Source organism: Synchiropus splendidus, chromosome 13 (assembly GCF_027744825.2).
Source record: "Synchiropus splendidus isolate RoL2022-P1 chromosome 13, RoL_Sspl_1.0, whole genome shotgun sequence".
Lineage (NCBI taxonomy): Eukaryota > Metazoa > Chordata > Actinopteri > Syngnathiformes > Callionymidae > Synchiropus > Synchiropus splendidus.
The window spans coordinates 17273526-17287640 of record NC_071346.1 but is presented as its reverse complement, the minus strand read 5'-3'; the positions used below and the strand labels follow the sequence as shown (position 1 = coordinate 17287640).

The 14115-nt window shown below is 43.3% G+C and overlaps 6 non-coding genes across 6 annotated transcripts; 3 read left to right on the top strand and 3 right to left on the bottom strand.

Moving 5' to 3' along the window:
• The first annotated feature begins 4487 nt into the window (after positions 1-4487).
• On the top strand, positions 4488-4559 carry trnad-guc (transfer RNA aspartic acid (anticodon GUC)). Its single transcript has one exon. It is a non-coding gene; the product is annotated as a tRNA-Asp (tRNA).
• Positions 4560-4994: 435 nt separating this feature from the next.
• On the bottom strand, positions 4995-5065 carry trnag-gcc (transfer RNA glycine (anticodon GCC)). Its single transcript has one exon. It is a non-coding gene; the product is annotated as a tRNA-Gly (tRNA).
• A 2774-nt stretch (positions 5066-7839) lies between these two features.
• On the top strand, positions 7840-7911 carry trnad-guc (transfer RNA aspartic acid (anticodon GUC)). The gene has a single exon. It is a non-coding gene; the product is annotated as a tRNA-Asp (tRNA).
• A 435-nt stretch (positions 7912-8346) lies between these two features.
• Positions 8347-8417, bottom strand: trnag-gcc (transfer RNA glycine (anticodon GCC)). Its single transcript has one exon. It is a non-coding gene; the product is annotated as a tRNA-Gly (tRNA).
• A 2779-nt stretch (positions 8418-11196) lies between these two features.
• On the top strand, positions 11197-11268 carry trnad-guc (transfer RNA aspartic acid (anticodon GUC)). Its single transcript has one exon. It is a non-coding gene; the product is annotated as a tRNA-Asp (tRNA).
• Positions 11269-11703: 435 nt separating this feature from the next.
• On the bottom strand, positions 11704-11774 carry trnag-gcc (transfer RNA glycine (anticodon GCC)). The gene has a single exon. It is a non-coding gene; the product is annotated as a tRNA-Gly (tRNA).
• Positions 11775-14115: the final 2341 nt, after the last annotated feature.

Genomic DNA, 14115 nt, shown 5'->3' with positions numbered 1-14115 from the left:
AGCTATTGAAACTTCATGAATAAAAGGTGGAGTTACTGTTCCTTGGCTGAACAAATGGTCTAAAAAGAAGCCCACAATATTGGACCACTGCACTTCCAGAGTGACATGGTTGAGTCACTGAAGCACCTCAGGAATAGGAGAAACCTCAGGATGTGCCCAACTGTGTTCTTCAAACTACAGTCCACTGAATGGTCTTCTGCTGGAAGATTCGCACTGGTGAGTGTTGTGGTCCTGTGATCTATTTTGATGGTGATGTACAAGTCTAGAAGTGTCCAGCAAGGAGAAACAAAGAAACGAGTCGACCAGATGATAGAGTTCCTTTGGTTACTCGAGCTGAAGCATTGGCTTGTTTTTCTGTACTCAGTAAGTGCTTCCTGTTGGGGTAACTTTGGCAACCAGTGTCCACTTCCATTCACTATTCTCCACAGTCAACAATTTCCCTGAATTTAGTATTGTAGTGTAGTTCCATGCACTATCACTGTCCTGTTGGAATATCCTCAAGTGGAGTCACTCATGATAACTACTTCCCATAAGTGCTCCCATTTGGGGTTGTTTCTTCTGGGGCCTTTCCAACAGAATACTGAGAGCTGAGCAGATGATGTCAAGAATAAAGTCACATTTGTCATATTCAAGGTGACTAGATGATTTCAGCCTTCTCTTGACCCAATCTGAGCTCTTCCTTTCAACTTTCAAGAAGGTACTCAATTGCCAAAACCATTCGCTGTGACGACACACTGTTACTTTCAAGCCAGGCCTCTGTCATTACCCTAACTTTAGCATTCACTAGTTTATCCAATGCAGTAAGTGCTACTTGTTGGGGTGATTATACCAGGCAAAACTACAACCTGGAAGTAAAGATTTTTTGACCAATGTCTCCTTGAGACGTCCTCAAATGGAGTCACTCATGATCGGTTATTTCCATAAGTGCTCTCATTTGGGGTTGTTTCTTCTGGGGCTTCTTCAACAGAAGACTGAAAGCTGAAGAGATGCTCTTTGGACAAAATCTGTCACCAACACAACCCAGACAGCAGCACAGACTTGCTTCCTTGATGCAGTAAGTGCTTCCTGTTGGGGTAATGTTGGGGACAACTGCCACCATGAGTCAGAAGGGTCCATGGCATTTTCCACAGCACTGTGGTTGTAAATCACAATCATCAGTCTGTGCATTCTAATGAACGACTCATCAATGTCTGGGAGCATCAGTGAATGGCCAGAGTGTCTATTGTTCTAGAGAAACCTTGACTTCAAAACAAGGATACTCCTGAATCCCAGCTATGGAAACTTCATGAATAAAAGGTGGAGTTACTGTTCCTTGGCTGAACAAATGGTCTAAAAAGAAGCCCTCAATATTGGACCACTGCACTTCCAGAGTGACATGGTTGAGTCACTGAAGCACCTCAGGAATAGGAGAAACCTCAGGATGTGCCCAACTGTGTTCTTCAAACTACAGTCCACTGAATGGTCTTCTGCTGGAAGATTCCCACTGGTGAGTGTTGTGGTCCTGTGATCTATTTTGTTGATGATGTACAAGTCTAGAAGTGTCCAGCAAGGAGAAACAAAGAAACGAGTCGACCAGATGATAGAGTTCCTTTGATTACTCGAACTGAAGCATTGACTTGATTTTCTGTACTCAGTAAGTGCTTCCTGTTGGGGTAACTTTGGCAACCAGTGTCCACTTCCATTCACTATTCTCCACAGTCAACAATTTCCCTGAATATAGTATTGTAGTGTAGTTCCATGCACTATCACTGTCCTGTTGGAATATCCTCAAGTGGAGTCACTCATGATAACTACTTCCCATAAGTGCTCCCTTTTGGGGTTGTTTCTTCTGGGGCCTTTCCAACAGAATACTGAGAGCTGAGAAGATGATGTCAAGAATAAAGTCACATTTGTCATATTCAAGGTGACTAGATGATTTCAGCCTTCTCTTGACCCAATCTGAGCTCTTCCTTTCAACTTTCAAGAAGTTACTCAATTGCCAAAACCATTCGCTGTGACTACACACTGTTACTTTCAAGCCAGGCCTCTGTCATTACCCTAACTTTAGCATTCACTAGATTATCCAATGCAGTAAGTGCTACCTGTTGGGGTGATTATACCAGGCAAAACTACAACCTGGAAGTAAAGATTTTTTGACAAATGTCTCCTTGAGACGTCCTCAAATGGAGTCACTCATGATCGGTGATGCTGAAGAGATGCTCTTTTGACAAAATCTGTCACCAACACAACCCAGACAGCAGCACAGACTTGCTTCCTTGATGCAGTAAGTGCTTCCTGTTGGGGTAATGTTGGGGACAACTGCCACCATGAGTCAGAAGGGTCCATGGCATGTTCCGTGGTTGTAAATCACAGTCATCAGTCTATGCATTCTAATGAACGACTCATCAATGTTTGGGAGCATCAGCGAATGGCCAGAGTGTCTATTGTTCTAGAGAAACCTTGACTTCAAAACAAGGATACTCCTGAATCCCAGCTATTGAAACTTCATGAATAAAAGGTGGAGTTACTGTTCCTTGGCTGAACAAATGGTCTAAAAAGAAGCCCTCAATATTGGACCACTGCACTTCCAGAGTGACATGGTTGAGTCACTGAAGCACCTCAGGAATAGGAGAAACCTCAGGATGTGCCCAACTGTGTTCTTCAAACTACAGTCCACTGAATGGTCTTCTGCTGGAAGATTCCCACTGGTGAGTGTTGTGGTCCCGTGATCTATTTTGGTGGTGATGTACAAGTCTAGAAGTGTCCAGCAAGGAGAAACAAAGAAACGAGTCGACCAGATGATAGAGTTACTTTGGTTACTCGAACTGAAGCATTGGCTTGTTTTTCTGTACTCAGTAAGTGCTTCCTGTTGGGGTAACTTTGGCAACCAGTGTCCACTTCCATTCACTATTCTTCACAGTCAACAATTTCCCTGAATTTAGTATTGTAGTGCAGTTCCATGCACTATCACTGTCCTGTTGGAATATCCTCAAGTGGAGTCACTCATGATAACTACTTCACATAAGTGCTCCCTTTTGGGGTTGTTTCTTCTGGGGCCTTTCCAACAGAATACTGAGAGCTGAGCAGATGATGTCAAGAATAAAGTCACATTTGTCATATTCAAGGTGACTAGATGATTTCAGCCTTCTCTTGTCCCAATCTGAGCTCTTCCTTTCAACTTTCAAGAAGTTACTCAATTGCCAAAACCATTCGCTGTGACTACACACTGTTACTTTCAAGCCAGGCCTCTGTCATTACCCTAACTTTAGCATTCACTAGATTATCCAATGCAGTAAGTGCTACTTGTTGGGGTGATTATACCAGGCAAAACTACAACCTGGAAGTAAAGATTTTTTGACAAATGTCTCCTTGAGACGTCCTCAAATGGAGTCACTCATGATCGGTTATTTCCATAAGTGCTCCCATTTGGGGTTGTTTTTTCTGGGGCTTCTTCAACTGAAGACTGAAAGCTGAAGAGATGCTCTTTTGACAAAATCTGTCACCAACACAACCCAGACAGCAGCACAGACTTGCTTCCTTGATGCAGTAAGTGCTTCCTGTTGGGGTAATGTTGGGGACAACTGCCACCATGAGTCAGAAGGGTCCATGGCATGTTCCGTGGTTGTAAATCACAGTCATCAGTCTATGCATTCTAATGAACGACTCATCAATGTCTGGGAGCATCAGCGAATGGCCAGAGTGTCTATTGTTCTCGAGATACCTTGACTTCAAAACAAGGATACTCCTGAATCCCAGCTATGGAAACTTCATGAATAAAAGGTGGAGTTACTGTTCCTTGGCTGAACAAATGGTCTAAAAAGAAGCCCTCAATATTGGACCACTGCACTTCCAGAGTGACATGGTTGAGTCACTGAAGCACCTCAGGAATAGGAGAAACCTCAGGATGTGCCCAACTGTGTTCTTCAAACTACAGTCCACTGAATGGTCTTCTGCTGGAAGATTCCCACTGGTGAGTGTTGTGGTCCTGTGATCTATTTTGGTGGTGATGTACAAGTCTAGAAGTGTCCAGCAAGGAGAAACAAAGAAACGAGTCGACCAGATGATAGAGTTACTTTGGTTACTCGAACTGAAGCATTGACTTGTTTTTCTGTACTCAGTAAGTGCTTCCTGTTGGGGTAACTTTGGCAACCAGTGTCCACTTCCATTCACTATTCTCCACAGTCAACAATTTCCCTGAATTTAGTATTGTAGTGGAGATCCATGCACTATCACTGTCCTGTTGGAATATCCTCAAGTGGAGTCACTCATGATAACTACTTCCCATAAGTGCTCCCTTTTGGGGTTGTTTCTTCTGGGGCCTTTCCAACAGAATACTGAGAGCTGAGAAGATGATGTCAAGAATGGCCACACAACTGAATTGTACAGAGGTATTGACCAAATGATTGATTTTGAACAAGTCTGTTGCTTCACACTGGAAAACCTTCCCTTGAAGCGATACTTGGACCAGCTGAGATTCACATACCTCTGTAGAAAACAACACTTTCAAGTCCTCGTTAGTATAGTGGACAGTATCTCCGCCTGTCACGCGGAAGACCGGGGTTCGATTCCCCGACGGGGAGTATCTCTTCTTTTCTTCACATATGTCGGTAAAGGACGCGGCTGACATTCCACCGGACACCACCCAAAGATGGTTCACTCGTCTGGCAGTGGAATGGAGTCGAAAGAAGCTTGTGATAGACAATTGCGGCATTTTCCACTTTACTCCAATTCATGAGAAAATTTTGGTTTCCTTCAAGTCTAGTCTCTGTCACAACCCTAACATTTGGAATATAGACCACTTCTATTGCAGTGATGGATATTTGCTTGGGTGATTCTGCAAGGCAGGCAGGCTCTCAATGTGAGCGTTGGCTTTCATGCTTTTTGCCACCTCGTAATATTCTGAAACTTGCAATGGTCAAAAGCCTCACATGTGAACTCCAAGTGTCAGCAACACAACCCAGAGTTGCGTTGTGCAATACGTCCTCTGTGTTGCAAACAACAAACTATTTGACAAATGCATTGGCCGGGAATCGAACCCGGGTCCCCCGCGTGGCAGGCGAGAATTCTCCCACTGAACCACCAATGCTTCTGATGGAATAATTCTTTTTCTTTTTCTTTTTTTTTGTCATTTGGTGAGATGAAAATTTTCACACCGGAAAACATTCCCTAAACACGATAGTTGGATCGGCTGCGATTCACATACCTCTGTCACAACAAAGTTGTGCCAAACTTTTTGGGCATTTCCCACTTTGCTCCAATTGACGGGAAAGATTTTGTTTCCTTCAAATCAAGCCTCTGTCACAACCATTACTTTTGGAAAATATGCCACTTCCAATGTTCAAGAGCCTCACATGTTGACAACAAGTCGAACACAAAGTGTCAGCAACACAACTCAGAGTTGCGTTCCTTTGTGTAGTACGTGCTCCCTATTGCAAACAACAAAAAACTCAGAGAATGAATTAGCCGGGAATGGATGCGGGATGTCCCACTTTCCCAAGAAAAGAAAGCATCCAAGCCATTCCACTGGATTTTTTTCTTGTCCAGATGCTAACTTTTGGTGAGGGGCAAGTCGATCAATTTGGGGGAAAACAAATCCAAATTTAGTCATTGCAAATTACAAACTTCATGTTTCATGAATGCAACAAAAATATATGTATATCTGTTAAATTCCTTTGTAAACCGATTTGGATGTAGTCCTTTGCAACTCATAAGTGTGAATGTAAATCACAATCATCAGTCTGTGCATTCTAATGCACGACTCATCAATGTCTGGGAGCATCAGCGAATGGCCAGAGTGTCTATTGTTCTCGAGATACCTTGACTTCAAAACAAGGATACTCCTGAATCCCAGCTATTGAAACTTCATGAATAAAAGGTGGAGTTACTGTTGCTGAACAACTGGTCTAAAAAGAAGCCCTCAATATTGGACCACTGCACTTCCAGAGTGACATGGTTGAGTCACTGAAGCACCTCAGGAATAGGAGAAACCTCAGGATGTGCCCAACTGTGTTCTTCAAACTACAGTCCACTGAATGGTCTTCTGCTGGAAGATTCCCACTGGTGAGTGTTGTGGTCCCGTGATCTATTTTGGTGGTGATGTACAAGTCTAGAAGTGTCCAGCAAGGAGAAACAAAGAAACGAGTCGACCAGATGATAGAGTTACTTTGGTTACTCGAACTGAAGCATTGGCTTGTTTTTCTGTACTCAGTAAGTGCTTCCTGTTGGGGTAACTTTGGCAACCAGTGTCCACTTCCATTCACTATTCTCCACAGTCAACAATTTCCCTGAATTTAGTATTGTAGTGCAGTTCCATGCACTATCACTGTCCTGTTGGAATATCCTCAAGTGGAGTCACTCATGATAACTACTTCACATAAGTGCTCCCTTTTGGGGTTGTTTCTTCTGGGGCCTTTCCAACAGAATACTGAGAGCTGAGCAGATGATGTCAAGAATAAAGTCACATTTGTCATATTCAAGGTGACTAGATGATTTCAGCCTTCTCTTGACCCAATCTGAGCTCTTCCTTTCAACTTTCAAGAAGTTACTCAATTGCCAAAACCATTCGCTGTGACTACACACTGTTACTTTCAAGCCAGGCCTCTGTCATTACCCTAACTTTAGCATTCACTAGATTATCCAATGCAGTAAGTGCTACTTGTTGGGGTGATTATACCAGGCAAAACTACAACCTGGAAGTAAAGATTTTTTGACAAATGTCTCCTTGAGACGTCCTCAAATGGAGTCACTCATGATCGGTTATTTCCATAAGTGCTCCCATTTGGGGTTGTTTCTTCTGGGGCTTCTTCAACTGAAGACTGAAAGCTGAAGAGATGCTCTTTTGACAAAATCTGTCACCAACACAACCCAGACAGCAGCACAGACTTGCTTCCTTGATGCAGTAAGTGCTTCCTGTTGGGGTAATGTTGGGGACAACTGCCACCATGAGTCAGAAGGGTCCATGGCATGTTCCGTGGTTGTAAATCACAGTCATCAGTCTATGCATTCTAATGAACGACTCATCAATGTCTGGGAGCATCAGCGAATGGCCAGAGTGTCTATTGTTCTCGAGATACCTTGACTTCAAAACAAGGATACTCCTGAATCCCAGCTATGGAAACTTCATGAATAAAAGGTGGAGTTACTGTTCCTTGGCTGAACAAATGGTCTAAAAAGAAGCCCTCAATATTGGACCACTGCACTTCCAGAGTGACATGGTTGAGTCACTGAAGCACCTCAGGAATAGGAGAAACCTCAGGATGTGCCCAACTGTGTTCTTCAAACTACAGTCCACTGAATGGTCTTCTGCTGGAAGATTCCCACTGGTGAGTGTTGTGGTCCTGTGATCTATTTTGGTGGTGATGTACAAGTCTAGAAGTGTCCAGCAAGGAGAAACAAAGAAACGAGTCGACCAGATGATAGAGTTACTTTGGTTACTCGAACTGAAGCATTGACTTGTTTTTCTGTACTCAGTAAGTGCTTCCTGTTGGGGTAACTTTGGCAACCAGTGTCCACTTCCATTCACTATTCTCCACAGTCAACAATTTCCCTGAATTTAGTATTGTAGTGGAGATCCATGCACTATCACTGTCCTGTTGGAATATCCTCAAGTGGAGTCACTCATGATAACTACTTCCCATAAGTGCTCCCTTTTGGGGTTGTTTCTTCTGGGGCCTTTCCAACAGAATACTGAGAGCTGAGAAGATGATGTCAAGAATGGCCACACAACTGAATTGTACAGAGGTATTGACCAAATGATTGATTTTGAACAAGTCTGTTGCTTCACACTGGAAAACCTTCCCTTGAAGCGATACTTGGACCAGCTGAGATTCACATACCTCTGTAGAAAACAACACTTTCAAGTCCTCGTTAGTATAGTGGACAGTATCTCCGCCTGTCACGCGGAAGACCGGGGTTCGATTCCCCGACGGGGAGTATCTCTTCTTTTCTTCACATATGTCGGTAAAGGACGCGGCTGACATTCCACCGGACACCACCCAAAGATGGTTCACTCGTCTGGCAGTGGAATGGAGTCGAAAGAAGCTTGTGATAGACAATTGCGGCATTTTCCACTTTACTCCAATTCATGAGAAAATTTTGGTTTCCTTCAAGTCTAGTCTCTGTCAAAACCCTAACATTTGGAATATAGACCACTTCTATTGCAGTGATGGATATTTGCTTGGGTGATTCTGCAAGGCAGGCAGGCTCTCAATGTGAGCGTTGGCTTTCATGCTTTTTGCCACCTCGTAATATTCTGAAACTTGCAATGGTCAAAAGCCTCACATGTGAACTCCAAGTGTCAGCAACACAACCCAGAGTTGCGTTGTGCAATACGTCCTCTGTGTTGCAAACAACAAACTATTTGACAAATGCATTGGCCGGGAATCGAACCCGGGTCCCCCGCGTGGCAGGCGAGAATTCTCCCACTGAACCACCAATGCTTCTGATGGAATAATTCTTTTTCTTTTTCTTTTTTTTTGTCATTTGGTGAGATGAAAATTTTCAAACCGGAAAACATTCCCTAAACACGATAGTTGGATCGGCTGCGATTCACATACCTCTGTCACAACAAAGTTGTGCCAAACTTTTTGGGCATTTCCCACTTTGCTCCAATTGACGGGAAAGATTTTGTTTCCTTCAAATCAAGCCTCTGTCACAACCATTACTTTTGGAAAATATGCCACTTCCAATGTTCAAGAGCCTCACATGTTGACAACAAGTCGAACACAAAGTGTCAGCAACACAACTCAGAGTTGCGTTCCTTTGTGTAGTACGTGCTCCCTATTGCAAACAACAAACAACTCAGAGAATGCATTAGCCGGGAATGGATGCGGGATGTCCCACTTTCCCAAGAAAAGAAAGCATCCAAGCCATTCCACTGGATTTTTTTCTTGTCCAGATGCTAACTTTTGGTGAGGGGCAAGTCGATCAATTTGGGGGAAAACAAATCCAAATTTAGTCATTGCAAATTACAAACTTCATGTTTCATGAATGCAACAAAAATATATGTATATCTGTTAAATTCCTTTGTAAACCGATTTGGATGTAGTCCTTTGCAACTCATAAGTGTGAATGTAAATCACAATCATCAGTCTGTGCATTCTAATGCACGACTCATCAATGTCTGGGAGCATCAGCGAATGGCCAGAGTGTCTATTGTTCTCGAGATACCTTGACTTCAAAACAAGGATACTCCTGAATCCCAGCTATTGAAACTTCATGAATAAAAGGTGGAGTTACTGTTGCTGAACAACTGGTCTAAAAAGAAGCCCTCAATATTGGACCACTGCACTTCCAGAGTGACATGGTTGAGTCACTGAAGCACCTCAGGAATAGGAGAAACCTCAGGATGTGCCCAACTGTGTTCTTCAAACTACAGTCCACTGAATGGTCTTCTGCTGGAAGATTCCCACTGGTGAGTGTTGTGGTCCCGTGATCTATTTTGGTGGTGATGTACAAGTCTAGAAGTGTCCAGCAAGGAGAAACAAAGAAACGAGTCGACCAGATGATAGAGTTACTTTGGTTACTCGAACTGAAGCATTGGCTTGTTTTTCTGTACTCAGTAAGTGCTTCCTGTTGGGGTAACTTTGGCAACCAGTGTCCACTTCCATTCACTATTCTCCACAGTCAACAATTTCCCTGAATTTAGTATTGTATTGTAGTGTAGATCCATGCACTATCACTGTCCTGTTGGAATATCCTCAAGTGGAGTCACTCATGATAACTACTTCACATAAGTGCTCCCTTTTGGGGTTGTTTCTTCTGGGGCCTTTCCAACAGAATACTGAGAGCTGAGCAGATGATGTCAAGAATAAAGTCACATTTGTCATATTCAAGGTGACTAGATGATTTCAGCCTTCTCTTGTCCCAATCTGAGCTCTTCCTTTCAACTTTCAAGAAGTTACTCAATTGCCAAAACCATTCGCTGTGACTACACACTGTTACTTTCAAGCCAGGCCTCTGTCATTACCCTAACTTTAGCATTCACTAGATTATCCAATGCAGTAAGTGCTACTTGTTGGGGTGATTATACCAGGCAAAACTACAACCTGGAAGTAAAGATTTTTTGACAAATGTCTCCTTGAGACGTCCTCAAATGGAGTCACTCATGATCGGTTATTTCCATAAGTGCTCCCATTTGGGGTTGTTTCTTCTGGGGCTTCTTCAACTGAAGACTGAAAGCTGAAGAGATGCTCTTTTGACAAAATCTGTCACCAACACAACCCAGACAGCAGCACAGACTTGCTTCCTTGATGCAGTAAGTGCTTCCTGTTGGGGTAATGTTGGGGACAACTGCCACCATGAGTCAGAAGGGTCCATGGCATGTTCCGTGGTTGTAAATCACAGTCATCAGTCTATGCATTCTAATGAACGACTCATCAATGTCTGGGAGCATCAGCGAATGGCCAGAGTGTCTATTGTTCTCGAGATACCTTGACTTCAAAACAAGGATACTCCTGAATCCCAGCTATGGAAACTTCATGAATAAAAGGTGGAGTTACTGTTCCTTGGCTGAACAAATGGTCTAAAAAGAAGCCCTCAATATTGGACCACTGCACTTCCAGAGTGACATGGTTGAGTCACTGAAGCACCTCAGGAATAGGAGAAACCTCAGGATGTGCCCAACTGTGTTCTTCAAACTACAGTCCACTGAATGGTCTTCTGCTGGAAGATTCCCACTGGTGAGTGTTGTGGTCCTGTGATCTATTTTGGTGGTGATGTACAAGTCTAGAAGTGTCCAGCAAGGAGAAACAAAGAAACGAGTCGACCAGATGATAGAGTTACTTTGGTTACTCGAACTGAAGCATTGACTTGTTTTTCTGTACTCAGTAAGTGCTTCCTGTTGGGGTAACTTTGGCAACCAGTGTCCACTTCCATTCACTATTCTCCACAGTCAACAATTTCCCTGAATTTAGTATTGTAGTGGAGATCCATGCACTATCACTGTCCTGTTGGAATATCCTCAAGTGGAGTCACTCATGATAACTACTTCCCATAAGTGCTCCCTTTTGGGGTTGTTTCTTCTGGGGCCTTTCCAACAGAATACTGAGAGCTGAGAAGATGATGTCAAGAATGGCCACACAACTGAATTGTACAGAGGTATTGACCAAATGATTGATTTTGAACAAGTCTGTTGCTTCACACTGGAAAACCTTCCCTTGAAGCGATACTTGGACCAGCTGAGATTCACATACCTCTGTAGAAAACAACACTTTCAAGTCCTCGTTAGTATAGTGGACAGTATCTCCGCCTGTCACGCGGAAGACCGGGGTTCGATTCCCCGACGGGGAGTATCTCTTCTTTTCTTCACATATGTCGGTAAAGGACGCGGCTGACATTCCACCGGACACCACCCAAAGATGGTTCACTCGTCTGGCAGTGGAATGGAGTCGAAAGAAGCTTGTGATAGACAATTGCGGCATTTTCCACTTTACTCCAATTCATGAGAAAATTTTGGTTTCCTTCAAGTCTAGTCTCTGTCACAACCCTAACATTTGGAATATAGACCACTTCTATTGCAGTGATGGATATTTGCTTGGGTGATTCTGCAAGGCAGGCAGGCTCTCAATGTGAGCGTTGGCTTTCATGCTTTTTGCCACCTCGTAATATTCTGAAACTTGCAATGGTCAAAAGCCTCACATGTGAACTCCAAGTGTCAGCAACACAACCCAGAGTTGCGTTGTGCAATACGTCCTCTGTGTTGCAAACAACAAACTATTTGACAAATGCATTGGCCGGGAATCGAACCCGGGTCCCCCGCGTGGCAGGCGAGAATTCTCCCACTGAACCACCAATGCTTCTGATGGAATAATTCTTTTTCTTTTTCTTTTTTTTTGTCATTTGGTGAGATGAAAATTTTCACACCGGAAAACATTCCCTAAACACGATAGTTGGATCGGCTGCGATTCACATACCTCTGTCACAACAAAGTTGTGCCAAACTTTTTGGGCATTTCCCACTTTGCTCCAATTGACGGGAAAGATTTTGTTTCCTTCAAATCAAGCCTCTGTCACAACCATTACTTTTGGAAAATATGCCACTTCCAATGTTCAAGAGCCTCACATGTTGACAACAAGTCGAACACAAAGTGTCAGCAACACAACTCAGAGTTGCGTTCCTTTGTGTAGTACGTGCTCCCTATTGCAAACAACAAACAACTCAGAGAATGAATTAGCCGGGAATGGATGCGGGATGTCCCACTTTCCCAAGAAAAGAAAGCATCCAAGCCATTCCACTGGATTTTTTTCTTGTCCAGATGCTAACTTTTGGTGAGGGGCAAGTCGATCAATTTGGGGGAAAACAAATCCAAATTTAGTCATTGCAAATTACAAACTTCATGTTTCATGAATGCAACAAAAATATATGTATATCTGTTAAATTCCTTTGTAAACCGATTTGGATGTAGTCCTTTGCAACTCATAAGTGTGAATGTAAATCACAATCATCAGTCTGTGCATTCTAATGAACGACTCATCAATGTTTGGGAGCATCAGCGAATGGCCAGAGTGTCTATTGTTCTAGAGAAACCTTGACTTCAAAACAAGGATACTCCTGAATCCCAGCTATGGAAACTTCATGAATAAAAGGTGGAGTTACTGTTGCTGAACAACTGGTCTAAAAAGAAGCCCTCAATATTGGACCACTGCACTTCCAGAGTGACATGGTTGAGTCACTGAAGCACCTCAGGAATAGGAGAAACCTCAGGATGTGCCCAACTGTGTTCTTCAAACTACAGTCCACTGAATGGTCTTCTGCTGGAAGATTCCCACTGGTGAGTGTTGTGGTCCTGTGATCTATTTTGGTGGTGATGTACAAGTCTAGAAGTGTCCAGCAAGGAGAAACAAAGAAACGAGTCGACCAGATGATAGAGTTACTTTGGTTACTCGAACTGAAGCATTGGCTTGTTTTTCTGTACTCAGTAAGTGCTTCCTGTTGGGGTAACTTTGGCAACCAGTGTCCACTTCCATTCACTATTCTTCACAGTCAACAATTTCCCTGAATTTAGTATTGTAGTGTAGATCCATGCACTATCACTGTCCTGTTGGAATATCCTCAAGTGGAGTCACTCATGATAACTACTTCACATAAGTGCTCCCTTTTGGGGTTGTTTCTTCTGGGGCCTTTCCAACAGAATACTGAGAGCTGAGCACATGATGTCAAGAATAAAGTCACATTTGTCATATTCAAGGTGACTAGATGATTTCAGCCTTCTCTTGACCCAATCTGAGCTCTTCCTTTCAACTTTCAAGAAGTTACTCAATTGCCAAAACCATTCGCTGTGACTACACACTGTTACTTTCAAGCCAGGCCTCTGTCATTACCCTAACTTTAGCATTCACTAGATTATCCAATGCAGTAAGTGCTACCTGTTGGGGTGATTATACCAGGCAAAACTACAACCTGGAAGTAAAGATTTTTTGACAAATGTCTCCTTGAGACGTCCTCAAATGGAGTCACTCATGATCGGTGATGCTGAAGAGATGCTCTTTTGACAAAATCTGTCACCAACACAACCCAGACAGCAGCACAGACTTGCTTCCTTGATGCAGTAAGTGCTTCCTGTTGGGGTAATGTTGGGGACAACTGCCACCATGAGTCAGAAGGGTCCATGGCATGTTCCGTGGTTGTAAATCACAGTCATCAGTCTATGCATTCTAATGAACGACTCATCAATGTTTGGGAGCATCAGCGAATGGCCAGAGTGTCTATTGTTCTAGAGAAACCTTGACTTCAAAACAAGGATACTCCTGAATCCCAGCTATTGAAACTTCATGAATAAAAGGTGGAGTTACTGTTCCTTGGCTGAACAAATGGTCTAAAAAGAAGCCCTCAATATTGGACCACTGCACTTCCAGAGTGACATGGTTGAGTCACTGAAGCACCTCAGGAATAGGAGAAACCTCAGGATGTGCCCAACTGTGTTCTTCAAACTACAGTCCACTGAATGGTCTTCTGCTGGAAGATTCCCACTGGTGAGTGTTGTGGTCCCGTGATCTATTTTGGTGGTGATGTACAAGTCTAGAAGTGTCCAGCAAGGAGAAACAAAGAAACGAGTCGACCAGATGATAGAGTTACTTTGGTTACTCGAACTGAAGCATTGGCTTGTTTTTCTGTACTCAGTAAGTGCTTCCTGTTGGG